The sequence below is a fragment of the Mustela erminea genome, chromosome 4 (assembly GCF_009829155.1).
Source record: "Mustela erminea isolate mMusErm1 chromosome 4, mMusErm1.Pri, whole genome shotgun sequence".
Taxonomy (NCBI): Eukaryota; Metazoa; Chordata; class Mammalia; order Carnivora; family Mustelidae; genus Mustela; species Mustela erminea.
The window spans coordinates 31,078,706-31,093,538 of record NC_045617.1 but is presented as its reverse complement, the minus strand read 5'-3'; positions in this window follow the sequence as shown (position 1 = coordinate 31,093,538).

The following is a 14,833-nucleotide window of genomic DNA, read 5'->3' as shown; positions in this document are numbered from 1 at the left end:
ATGTTTTCATCCCTAACACTTCTAAACCATACCTAATGCGAGTCTGGGTTGCTGTTTGTGCTGATGTTACTACTACTGCTACTGAGAATAATAATGACAATAATGTGCACCACAACTTTAGATAGGTTTTAAAGTATTTATGTAACTAGCCTCCTCCCCTAAGTTCTCTAAAATAGAACAGGAAGGGATATATAAGATAATCAGATCTGGAAATACACATGTTTAGCACTCACGCCACTTGTCTTCCCACGCCCGTGGCAGATATTACCAATCACACTTTCCCCCTAAGCACAGATACCTCCTCAGAGTCGTTCTCAATGTTCAGTGGATGTGTAGGCAGTCACTACCGACCTATCATCGCTGGCGGCACAAGAGAATATTTGTTATCCCTGATACAGCGCGACCTATCCTTTCACAGACGAAGAAATGCTCACAAAATGATTGCACAGCAAATTAGCAGCAGAGGTAAGGTAACAGTACGTTCAGCTCCCCCAATCTCTGCCCAGTGCTCTTTCCATCGCCCCATGTGTAATTTACCAGAATATACCATCCAAAGGACTCATCAGATGCTGGTTTCAAAATTAAAAATTTCACAATGGCTTTTAAATTTCATTCTTCCAAAAAGCTGTTCTAATAAAGAGACTTTGGTCCAATATATTTACTACCTCATCTGGTCACCATGCTTTACACAGCAAGTATAATCAGTTTTCCCCGGGGGGGGGGGCAGAGGGTGATTTCAGCAGGTGCCGAAATACATGCACGTGTAAAGACTGCTATCGTGTTCACATCCTACAGAAATGCACACAATCAATCTCAAAATATCACCAGCTCTTCAAATAGGAGGATTCCAGCTACATGTGAGGGGTAACTGATCAAAGTCAGCTAAGACTAATAAACATGAAAAAGAAGAACCAAAGAGAAAGACAGATGCCTATGAGTACTTCTTACCATTTAAAGCAACTTATAATTCTAACCATTCTGCTAAAAACAGACAACGGACTGATTGCTATTGTTTTACTGATTAACTATTCTCTCTGCTTTTTCCCAAAAGGCACCCTGGCAAACTTTGCTTAGTAAATATTGACACCTGTAAACCAAGCTGCCTAATGCCGTTGGCTCTCCAGCTATCTTCCCATCTGTTGCCTGAGAATTTTAAGCAACGCATTTTGGGACTCTTGCTCTCTTTCCATTGTAAACTGTAAAAAATGCTACCCAGAAGCTAATCCGAAAGCCACATGGCCTTAGAGGGGCCTGTGGTAAGTAAAGGGAAATGGAGTCTAATATGTAAAATGCGTATTCCACTGGCCTGCTCGGCCACCCCGTCTTTAGTTAATAGCATGCCGGGGTAATCTGCTTAGTTACCAAGTGGAGCTTTTTTCCCTCTTCCCCATGAGATCACCCAGACCACGATCAAAGCCCAAACACACTCTCTGCCAGCTCTATTGTTCCCCAGAGTGGGATTAATGACTAATTATGTCAGGTCACTCATCCAGATGGCCTCTCAGATGTTCCTTTGTCATTGTCTGACCTTCCATATGCCCCTTTGACCTTGAGGTTTATTTCCATGGAAACATGAAGCCTCAGTTTCCTTGCTGAGATTGCCAAGAATTGGCCAAAAGGAGGGATATGGGATAATCTACCCACACTTTGTATTCTGCTTCCATCTCATGCCTTGTTAAATCCAATGAATAGATAAAAAATGCTATCTGGTCCCAGCTGAGTGATGACCATGGTCATGATTCTATGTTACATGCTATGTTTTTTAAATTAGCAGACAGCTTTGTACATGGAAACGTGCATTCAATTTGAAGAACATCAATCGCCATAATGTGATCTTTTTATCTCATTAATGTTAAGCAAGGGTAATAGAATGGAATTACAAAATATCACTGTGAAAGGAATACAATTCAGAGAATTATAGATATCCCCCATTAAAGCCCTAGAGATGTTTGGATAAGTCAACTTGTTCAGTTTCATAAATTAAAGATTCTTTACTTACTACCTTTTCTGGGGTTTAAATTCTAGCCTCAGATGTTGATCTTAATCTGAAGAAGCGTTTTAAAGTGGTTAGTAAAATGGAGAAATTTCCTCAAAACTACCAAATAAGTAAATAAAAATAGAATAGGAGACTGACTCATGCACTCAATTAAATAAAAAAGGTTGAATATGTATTTGCATGAGATGAAACGTATTTCCCTTTATATTATAGAGAAGACTGAAGAATAATTCATACGCCTGAAATGTGGAGGATAATTCACCTCTCCCGAGTTCATCCAAGAATGAAATGTCTCTCTGCCGCTCTATACAGGAATTCATACAAGCATGGAAGTCTCACGGGGAATGCAAGCAGAGTGGAAAGTAGTCACACGTCCCTAAGGTTTCCTGGCAAGGTGGCAATTTATGACATCTTCCCTCACAACAGATCAGGAATCTGCTGATTCCACCTGAGAGTTACCAGGTTATTTAAGAAGAAAATTAGGGAGCCAAGAGAACAAAGGATTTTGTTCTTTGTATTGTTCTTGTTGGGCCATTTTGCCTTCTGAATACAGAAAGACAGACTTGGGTCAAAAGGAAGAACTCACCCGGGTTAATGGCAGCCAACTGCCTTCACTCCTCACTCCTGGGACTCCAGTTGCCCTTTGGGAGTGGTTATGGTGCCTCGCTCACTGCCCACCTCAGTCTCCAGTGTCCAGCACAGTGCCTGGCGTAATCCAGGTTTCTAAAAATCTCACCTGAGTGAATGAACGTAGTATGAATGTTCATGCTAGCCTATGTGTGCCAGGAAACGTGACCTTTCTCTTCTTTTGCTTTCTTCCAATGATACGGTCAGGAATTGCTTATTTAAGAAAGCATTCTGTGCAAATTCAGCCTCAAGGAACACAATCCAACATAAAATAGAGAAATCCTTTCCTTCCACTAAAAGAGAGACACTTTTATTTAAAGGATGGCAGCAACACAGTAGACTTCCACAAAGCATAAAAGAACAACATGTTCCCAATCTTTTGAGAAGAAAACCCTTACCACATTTCGATAGTGTTCCAGGCCTTTTGCAATAATGGCTTCATGCCTCATGAGGTATTCATTCCATCTTTTGAGTTTACCATCACCGTTCCCAGACAAAGATCCTCTCACTTCTCAGATGGCATTGCTCGGAGACATGGCAAATTGATGGCCCACAGTGCAGACACAGAGGGGGGCAAGACAGACATTTTCCCTAGGAATATAGCTACTTAATTTCTAGAATTTCCAGTAAGTGCTTTGTCATACAGAAGACTTACAGGCACAGAAGCATCTTAATTAACAACATACCTGAAAAGTTGACATTCTAAATCAGTAGGAATATAATTGAACAGAAGTTCAAATCTTCCATTAATGAGGTTCATCATAATAGCATGTGACACTTGTCTAGGTCCCAGATTTCACACCTGAAAATCACACCATTATTTGTACTCTGCAAGCCCTTGCAATAACTGTGAGTGGAAATAATTCCCCCAATAGGAAGGACCTAAAATTCTCACGTACGAGAACTAAAATTCTCATGGTTGCCTAATAGAGTCACAAGAGTCAGCTAGGATATTTGAATATTGCATCAAAGGGAAAATTACTGTACCAAAGAATCTTAGAGAACTGGAAATCAATGTCATCTGAGTGCTACCTGTTTGATTTTTATGGTCTTTGTAAATTGTGTTGTGAGTAGGTTTATATCAGTGAAAAATTATTTGTTAAGTGTCTGCAGTGTGCCGATTCTGGCTAGTTTCTGGATAGACAATGTTGATGGCCTTAAATGGCTCTTAGCCTGAGGAGCAAAGCTAGAGTTCCTTGGGAAAATCTAGAACAATTTCCTGGAGGAGGTGGATAGCCAGGTTAAGTTCTAAATAAGAGCAAACCCAGAAAATAGGAGAAGAGTGAGGCAAAATATCCCGATGGGGGAATAATTTATGCCAAGTTCTATGTGGGAAAACAGACAGGCCAAATTCAGAGATTTCAGGGATGAAGGTGAGGTTGGATAGGTGAGCAGGAGCCTCATCATCAAAGACCTCGAGTTCCATGTTACAGGATCTGCAAGCCCAAGGGATCCAAGCAGAAAATGCCAGGAGACTTGCAGTGAACACTGTTGCCAGGTACCAGAGCCCCAGACTCCTAGCTGGAGTTCAAGGATAGGTTTCCAGTTTCAGAAGGACTAGAGTACTAGACAATCCAGGTACAACTTGGGCACTGGCTACAAGGGGGCAGAAATGGTCATGTGGGGACCAATTTTGGGGACAAAAAAGAAACCCGGAATTCTGATTTCTCCCAGACATGCATTGGAGGTAACTCTGGAACGGAGTTTCAGAGCATGACACTAGTGTTTCTTAACTCTCTCCTTTCTAGAGAGAGGAGTTGGTGAATGGAGGTGGGGGGCTTGGAAGGTACATGCTGAGCTGTTAAGAATGAGGGTCTGGGCTGGAGAAAGAAGAGAAAAACAGAGGCAGGAACTCACTAGGTCTTTCCCTTGCAGCAGTGTGAGATCCTGGATCTAGAGCTGAGTAGCTCTATGACTTCGAGAAAATTTTCTTCTTAACCTCTCGGAGCTGCCATTTTGGCTTATGAAATGAGGACAGTGATGCTTTCCATGTTGGAACTGGAAAATAGAAGCAAAGTACCTGGCATGTAGAAGGCACTTGGCAAAGCAGTGGATAACTAGTAATTTTATTGAGGGGGTATATTGATAGTCACTGTGAGGGTCATGTGTATTAGCCACAGCAAGAAATAACTTATAATAACTAATAACTAACTTTATCTGAATCTCCTTCATAGACTTCTCTTTCCACTTTATGTTACTACTCATGCAAATTTTATGATAATTTGGTTATCAGTTTGTATTATATTATGATTTATCCATTTTAGTATTCCCTAGAGTGGATATTACAGCTTTACATGGGCTAGGTGCCTAGTAAATAATTGTTGAATGACTAAACGACCCTTTTGGGAATAAAATATGAATCACAGGACCATTCTTAAAAGTTGCTGACATTATTGGTAATTGTTACTCTTCCATTCATTCAACACATATTTATCAAGTACCAATTTGTATCAGGCACTATGCCAGGCAACTCCATCCATCACCAATCCCTAATTCTTGTACCAAAGCAGTCAGGATCTGTTTTATTTTATTTTGCTTTCCATTACTGTTATGGGTCCAAGGATAGATCAGTTTGTGGATTTTGCCAATATGCAGTTGTTAGAAAAAGCCATGAAAACATCCCTAATCTTGTCTGTTCAAAAGGAAAGAAAGAACAAAAAAGGATTTCCCCCGGGTGCTATCATATGAACCCCAATGGCATGAAAAACCAGGGATGGAGATAACCCACCACAAGTCCTAGCCAGTGAACCCCTCCTAATACACAGCTCATTGACTCTCTGTCAGACTATTATCTTTGCTGTAGATTCTTTAAATTTGTTCTATTAGAGGCTCAGACCACAGACCAGAATAATTGTTTAATGAACTGACTTTCCAAAGGGTCAGTGCAAGAACAAGAGACCCTACAAGACACCTCTAGAGATACACATTTCTAGAAACATCTGTGAGATGTTTCTTTCTTGGGTGAGAGATGTTTTTAAGATTTAGTAAAATTATATAAAAATATTTTTCTTAGTAACATAAAAATTATGTAGGTTAATTCTAATCTAATAACAAATTTACTGAGTTAAAAAAATAATTCAGTATCCAGGATGATTTTACGTTTGATGTAGTAGGCAAAATACGGAAGGAAATAGACTACATATTGCCAAGGCATTACTTTTATTAGTCTATTTTTCTATCTTCAACAGCAGGGTAACTTCCAACTCTCCTTGGCTATTCAGACCCTTATTTGGTGCTTTATTTGATCGGCTGTCTAATCTAAATAAACAGATTAACTTGTATTTGAGAAAAGAGGAGATGGAGAGACAGCAGAGAGAATGATCCAAAAATAAGCTTCAAATATACAAATGACATAGTTCTTTTATGGGAACATTTCCATTCATAGTTTTGCTAAAGCCCATGGGCAAAGACGCCCAAAACTCCATATGATGAGTTTCTAGCTGCTATGTGTAGAATCAACTAACTGGTTTGTTTTCTCTGTAACAGTTGTAGAGACCCAACGGAACCAAATACAGCTGGATTTCTGTTTAATGAAGTCTGCCTCTTTGACACAGAAACAACTAAGAATCTAATTCTGAATAATGCTTTTATTTTTGAAGTTCTTATTTTTTTCGAGATCTCATTATTTGCTTAGGGAAAGATAAATGCCATGCTTTAATGGCAACTCTTTTTGTGAAATATAAACATTCAATAGAAAAGAAGAAATGTACGAATGAATGGTCGTCAAATCCTCAAGTCAAGAAGAATTCGTGAATTTAATATTCTAGGCTCCAGAGATAAGTAACACATGACTAGCATATTTAAAATAAACAGCCTGATAAATACCACCACAGTCAGAGCTGCAGGAAGAACAAAACAAAACAAAACTTAGAATGTATTTTTTAAAAAAGTGAAATTTCAAAGGAAAAGAAATATACACTGGACAAAAGAAATTATTTGGTGAAGTGGTCATCACACTCCCCCCATTTAAATCTGCAAAACTTGCATGCAATTTTTTCTTTCGGGAATAAAAATATCAGACCTAATTAGCTATTGATCACCAGGAAATTTTAATACCGTGTAAGATAAGCCAAGAAAACATGCTGCAATTAAAAATGTGCTTGCGGAAGGAGAGCTCCTTCCTTACCACCCCCTTGTCCCTGTTCCTTAAGTCACATCTGCTTTCCTTACTAAAGAAATAAGCCTGTGGAACAGAGGAGCTTATACAGCTGAGGAGGAAAAGTGCATTCCTTTTTGTCTGGTGCATCATCAACCAACCTGTCAGCTACATTCCAAATGCAGAATCTTTATTTTGCATGATGATTCTAGGAGGCAGAAAGCACAGCTTGGCTGACTGATCCCAGGTGGAGTTTGAAGTGCTGACAGCAAGAGAACTAATGTTTAGATTTATAAACTGAGTGAAGTTGATGTGGAAATCATTGCAAATGAATAAATATAGAGCCTTGCATTATCATTTTTATCAACTCACTTTGCTCACTATAACCCTTTCTATGTAATTACTTGCGATGAATGTGAGTTGTACCTACAGCAGACATATGTACCTACAACTGCCACAGATGTATGAAATATGTAGCCTCTTCAAGGGAAAGAAACACACCAATTTATTCAGCATACAGATTGCAAATACAAAAGGCAAGCCAGCATCCAAGTAATAGGGAAGAAAGAGTCCGTGGCTTGTATAATTCATATCCTTAAATGAGTCAAGGAGTATTCATACCCAGGAGTGAAGATAAAACTGGTATTTTATTGGTGACATCATATAAATGATAAAATGTATATATTTTATATACTAAAAAAAGGAAAAAAGCTAAATCAAAGAAAAAATGGGTCGTTGGTACAGCACTTTATCTTTCATATTGACTGGAGTGTATATTAAGCTGAGCTATTGGAATTACATTGCCATAATTACTAAAAGTGGATACATTTGATCAAAAATATGTACTTATTAATTTTCTTACCCATTGATGGCTATCAGTCTTTTCTCCTTTATGTCTTTTGTTTCTATGAATCAATATTTTATACTTCAAAATTTCCTTATGATAAGCTCTGTATTTTTTTTTACACTGGATAAAGCCACTGGTGGCCATATTTTGGTGTGAGAACAGAATCCAGCCACAGAGGACAGCACCACTCGTCTGCCATTAGATTGGGTTCCTAGGTGGCTCAGTTGGTTGAGCATCTGCCTTTGGCTTAGGTCACAATCCCAGGGTCCTAGGATCGAGTCCCATGTTAGGGTTCCCCTCTGCCTCTCTCTCTGCCTCTCATAAATAAAGAGTCTTTAAAAAAAATTTTTTTTTAAATGTGCTATTGGATCACAGACCTTTACATCATGCCCTTTTTGTTGCTCTTCCTTGGCAACTGCTGGTTTGGAACATTATGGTCAGAGTGCCTGATGGCTTGTACACTGCAGTTAGGGGCAGATGTTAAGTGACCCTAATTTTGCTTAAAAGGCTGATTTTAGATTGTTCAAAGGTATATCTGAGGGGCGCCTGGGTGGCTCAGTGGGTTAAGCCACTGCCTTCGGCTCAGGTCATGATCTCAGGATCCTAGGATCGAGTCCCGCATCGGGCTCTCTGCTCAGAAGGGAGCCTGCTTCCCTCTCTCTCTCTCTGCCTGCCTCTCCATCTACTTGTGATTTCTCTCTGTCAAATAAATACATAAAATCTTTAAAATGCAAACTATTTTTAAAAAAAAAAAAGGTATATCTGAGCACACATTTTACACAATCATCACTAGATGCACACATAAGTGCATGTGTAAAAAGTCATTTATGGGGCACCTGACTGGCTCAGTTGGAAGAGTATGCAACTCTTGATATTGGGATTGTAAATTCAAGTCCTATGTTGGGTGTAGAGATAACTTAAAAAAGTAAACTTTTAAAAGATAAAATAAAATAAAAGCCAACACTAAAAAAATCATTTCTGGGCCACCTAGATGGCTCAGTCAGTTCACCAGCTGACTCTTGATTTAAGCTCAGGTCATGATCTCAGGGTTGTGAGATCGAACCCCATGCCAGATCTATGCTCAGTGGGCAGTCTGCTTGAAGATTGTCTCCCTCTGCCCCTCTCCTGCTCTCGCTCTATCTCGAAAATAAATAAATCTTTAAAAAAATAATTTCTTCTTTTCCTAATTGTGTTAACATTAAGTAGTAATGTTAATAACATTCTTAATATAAAACTATGTCACTCAGGATGATATAAGATTTTTACAGTTAGATAGCACCTTATATATAAAGTACATGGGCTTTTTTCTTGCACACTATCAAAGAAGCTCAATACTTCATGAAGGTATAAAAGCTGTTTAGAGGTCTTCCTCCTTAACTCTAATTAATTAAAACAAAATGCAAGTACATGTTGTTTCCTGGGCATCACTTGCGATTTTTATTTTTTTACAGATACCATTATTCTATATTTCTAATATAGTAAGTTTTTAAAAAAGATTTTATTTATTTATCTGACAGAGATCACAAGTAGACAGAGAGGCAGGCAGAGAGGTAGGGGAAGCAGGCTCCCTACTGAGAAGATAGCCTGATGTGGGGCTCCATCCCAGGACCCTGAGATCATGACCTGAGCCGAAGGCAGAGGCTCAACCCACTAACCCCATAATATAATAAGTTTCACAAAATTTGTACTTACTAAGAAACTGTCATCACCACTAATCTGTTAATATAAATAAGATCAGAAGTTATTTATTTGAAAGTGATGGGACACTTAATACTCACTTTCTAAATAATGAGAACTTTTTTTTATTTTTTTAACTAAATTAATGTCTTTCCCAGTTTTCAAACTATAAAATCCTACTGGATTTCATGCTGTTGTTTCAAAAGAAAATAATGTGGTATCTTAAATAATGTTATCTCTTCCAACCTGAAAAACTACAATGAATGGAAACAGCATTAAATCTACCCAGTGCAACCTGGGGCTAGACCAAAATCTAGAATGGTTTCCATTTCTAAGACTTAAAAAAAAAAAATGATTCAGTGAGTCCTCCCTAAATTCTGTTTGAGTCTGGAGATATAAGTCCGAGATGGATTAGGGATGACAATAGTGAAATGTAGTGGAAAAAAGCTCTACTGGCCTGAATTGGAAGACATTACAGTCCTTCTCCAAGTTTCTTTAAGAATGTGGCTTGAACCTTTGGTGTCTTAGTTGCCCTTGTATAAACCAAAGAGCTGATAAAACTAGGACTTCTTTCACAAGGTCTTAACAACATTTGAATCAAAATGCTACATTTTTATGAAGCATGTGTAAGTTCTCCACCAAAACTCTGTGTAATAAACAATTGGGGGACAATAATTTAACATCATTAAATATGTGTTCACTGTGCATAAATTGAGTATTAATACAAATACAAACTATAAAACTATGGGTACACTTTTTCTTCTAAATAGGGAAAGAAAAAAACTTAAAATAAATTTTTAAAACTTAGATGATAAACCTAAATTTTAAATTATATATCTCTAAATTATGTGTTACCTTTCATCTTTTTTTTTTTTTAAAGGTTTTATTTAATTAGAGAGATGGAGCATGAGCAGGGACAGGGGCGGAGTGGGAAGGAGAGGGAGAGAGAGAATCCCAAGCAGACACCCCTGCTGGACACTGGGCTTGATCTCAAACCCTGAGACCATGACCTGAGCCCAAACTGAGAGTCTGAGGTTTAACTGACTGAACCACCCAGACGCCCCCTGCCTTTTATCTTTGAACAAAGTATGTAAATGTATGTTATGTCATTTCACTTTAATTAGAAAAAACAAAACAAAACACCCATCAGGACTATTGAGATATAATTCTTCACATTGCAATGTGAATCATATTTACAAAATACATCTTAAAAAAATATGTGGTTCATGGGCACTGTTTTTTCATTTTTTATTTTTTTAAACTTTTTTTTTTAAGATTTTATTTATTTATTTGACAGACAGAGATCACAAGTATGCAGAGAGGCAGGCAGAGAGAGAGGGGGTGGGGCGGGAAGCAGGTTCCCTGCTGAGCAGAGAGCCTGATGCGGGCTCGATCCCACAACTCTGGGATCATGACCTGAGCTGAAGGCAGAGGCTTTAACTCACTGAGCCACCCAAGTGCCCCTGCACTGTTTTTTGAAAATTTTATTTATTTATTTGAGATAGAGAGTGAGCAAGAGAGCAGGAGAAGAGGAGCAGAGGGAGAGGGAAGAGGAACAGACTTACCACTAACAGGGAGCCCACTGTGGGTCTCAATCCCAGGGCGCTGGGATCATGACCTCAGGAAAGACAGACACTTAACCGACTGAGCAGCCCATGAGCCTCTATGTGCACTGTTTCGAAATGCAAGCTGCTTAAATTTCTCCAGGAACTTTTACCCAGAACCCAACAGATAGGAATATTTGCTATATTTTGGTCCTGAGCAAAAAGTCAACAACAAGTGGTTTTGGTGTTTCGTGTTAATTATTTAGTAACTTTGAAACTCGATTATTTTTTTACTTGACAAATAGCAATAAAAAATGGGCATATTCTTGGGAGGTAATACTATTATATTGCTAATTTTACATTCCAAACCTATCTCTTTGTGGGTGACCATGGAGATTACAAAATAAGGGGACGCAGGTCTCTGGATTGATGGGCAATGTTGAGGGCGTACCCGTCGGGAGCAGCGATGTTGCAGCGCTGGTGCAGAGGAGAGAGAGAGTGAGCAGGAAGCAGAGACCATGATGGCTGTGAAATGATCTTAACGTGGTCCCTGCCCCAGAGGGTTTCCAGGCAGATCAGGGGAGTAAACCCGTTTAGTAACGATGAGCGGTGTCCGCAAGAATAGGCAGCAAATGCCGGGAAAGCTCAGTGGAAGGAGAGAGATATGCCTGTGGAGAGATCAGGGACCCACACTGCGGATGGCGCGGGAGGCGCAGAGGGAAGGTTCTAGACCAAAACAGCTGGGGATTGTGAAGCGGGTTGAGAAAAAGATGAAGCACATTTATCAAAGACATATATTGACTGCTACTCTGATTTCCACGAGCGATGTGCTCTCTCTCCTTGTCGCACACCAGTTATGGTATGATTCTGTTTATTTTCTACTAGCCCCAGAGTAGAACCCTTTTCCTTGCCTTCTGTTTAGTTATGGGGCAATAAATACGCCAGAAATCTGAAAGCTTCCTTCGCTGTCTCCTCATCTTCACCTTCTTGTCCTAATTTCAGTTTCTAGAACTCTCCAGTCTTCATCCCTCCACCCACCTCCTGGGCCAAGCCCCATCCTCTCTCACCGCCATAGAACTCTTAGTGGACTCCCCACTCCCAACAACTGCACCTCTTTAATATATTTTCATATAGCTACTAGACAATAGATTTAAAATATTAACTTCATCAGCTCATTCTGCTGACCTTAGGGGGAAAAAAGCCAAGGTATTTCACTGTTCTTGAACACAAGTCATCCCTGCTGATCGCTTCAGGCCACCTTCTCAAAATCCTCTCACCCCTCACTCTTCTAGCTCTTTAGGGCTTTGGGTGACTGCTCCTTCTGCCTGCTGCCCCAGATCCTTCTAACCTGGATGACTGTTCCGCATCCCGCTGCTCATCTCATCGAGTGACCTTTCTTGGGAAAGCCTGCTTGGCCCCTACTCCTTGTACCTGCTGACTTGGTTGGTTCCCCCATGACACTGTCTTAGAACACTTCGCACTTCTCTTCCTCTCAAAGCCAATCACATTTAGTTATTGCCTATGTTCTAAATCGTGCCTGCTTTGTTCACTGCTCTGTTCCCAGTAGTTAGTACAGTGCCCATCCCAGACCGAAAGGAGTTGATTAAATGAATGAAAAACCTAACTGAAATACTGATGCTTTAAACTCTTGTCTACAATATTAGCAGAATTAGCAGAATATTGCACTAAATATACTTGTGTATTTCTTTTTAAAATTTAAATTCAGTTTAGATAACATATAGTGTATTATTAGTTTCAGCGGTAGAATTTAGTGATTCATCAGTTACGTATCACACCCTGGGCTCATTACATCAAGTGCCCTCCTTAATGCCCATCATCCTGTTACCCCATGCCCCCACACTCCCTCCAGCAACCCTCAGTTTGCTTCCTAGAGTTAAGAGTCTCTTATGATTTGCCTCCTTTTTTGTTTTTATCTTATTTTATTTTTCCTTCCCTTCCCCTAAGCTCATCTGTTTTGTTTCTTAAATTGTGCATATGAGTGAAATCATAAGGTATATTTGCCTTTCTCTGGCTAACTTAGCATAATACTCTCTAGATTTCGATCTTTTTGATGACTGAGTAATATCTCATGGTGTATATTATACTGCATTTTCTTTACCCATGTATCTGTTGATGGATATCTGGGCTCTTCCCATATTTTAGCTATTCAACTAATCTTTAACAAAGCAGGAAAGAATATCCTGTGGAGAGGCATCTGGGTAGCTCAGTGGATTAAGCCTCTGCTTTTGGCTCGGGTCATGATCTCAGGGTCCTGGGACCAAGCCCTGCATCGGGCTCTCTGCTCAGCAGGAAGTCTGCTTTCCCCCCTTCTCTGCCTGCCGCTCTGCCTACTTGTGATCTCTCTCTCTGTCAAATATAAATAAAATCTTAAAAAAAAAAAACTTAAAAAAATATCCAGTGGAAAAAGACAGTCTCTTCAACACATGATGCTGGGGGAAATTGGACAGCCACAAACCAAAGAATGAAACTGGACTACTTTTTTATATCACGCATAGAAATAAATTCAAAGTGGATGAAAGATCTCAATGTAAGATAGGAATCCATCAAAATCCTAGAGGACAACATAGGTAGAAACCTACCTGAACTTGGTAGTAACAACCTACCTTTGACCTCGGCTGTAACAACTTCTTTCTATACCTATATATTTCCAAATTATTTACTTTTCTAGGTATTAATTATATTCAGTATAAGTACTATAGTAGTACACAACAGTTGGAATTAATTACTTCTTTAAAAAACTGGAAATATTCAATTGACAAGTTTTGAGATAGTTGGAGATTAGGAGCAGAGGACAGAAATTGCCTTCAGTTGCACTTAAAGAGCAACCAGAAATGTACAATCTGAGGAGGTAGAGCTCATTTATGGGAAAAACAAAAATTAGGATGGAAAAGCCATTTCTTTGGAGTAAAGTGAGGCACTGCAGTTTATAAGAGGCAAGTTAAAGGAGATGTAAATTTAAAAAACTAGGAAAACAGAGCAGAAGTGGTGCATATATGGTGAAGATTAGATGTCAACTTCCACTAGTTTTATCTTTTTTTAAAAATAGGTAACTGACACTAAAACATCTGGCATTTTCTATTCTGACCTTAGAAAAAATCTGCATTTTAGAAAATATATTTTGGAGAAAAACTTTTAGAAAAACTTGTGCACCAACAGGCATGCACAAGACTGTTCATAGCATCAATGTTTACAATAACAAATGAAAAAAACTGCTGGAGACAACCTAAATTTCCATCAACAGGAGATTGGATAAACCCACTGTGGTGTATTCATATAATAGAATACCACACATCAGTGAAAATGAATGGAATTATAGTTCTCCAAGTCAAAGAAATGATTTCAGAAACATAAAATGAATGAGAAAACTAAATCTCAGATGATGTATGTAACACAGTTCCATTTCAAATATTCAAAACAAAAGAAAAACAATACATTGCTTAAGGATGTATACTTACATAGTAGAAAAGAAAGAGACTGATTTTTCTAAATTATGTTAGAGTTATCTCTTGAGAGTTTACAAGGCATCCAAGAGAAGTAAGAAGGTTGTTCAAACAATATTGGTATGTTCTACGCCTTAACATGGATGGTCAGTTGATAGGTATTTATTTCATTATTATGCTTCATAATTTACACATACATTAGGTATATTCTTTTGGGCATATCGAACACTTCATACTTTTAAAATGAGTAAAAATTAAGTAACTCCAGTGTATAAAGATTGGACCCAAATCTCTGTATTAAAATATATGAAAAAGAAAAACAAATCTCAAAACCTATGGGATGGTCAGTTTGGAATAGTAGTCTATGTAAACCACAGGTGCTTTATGCACCAAAGAAGTAATGTTTGCCATGATCATTCCTTAGTATTCCTGAACTAGTGAAACTTTTGCTCCCCTATAAGGCCAAGGCAAAAAATATAAATGGCATTTAAAAGCACTAGAAATCTCAGAACTAACGGACCAATGCCATGTCTTAAAAGACACTGTCTTGTTGAGGTTACAGCCTTGCTGCTGAGAAAGACAATA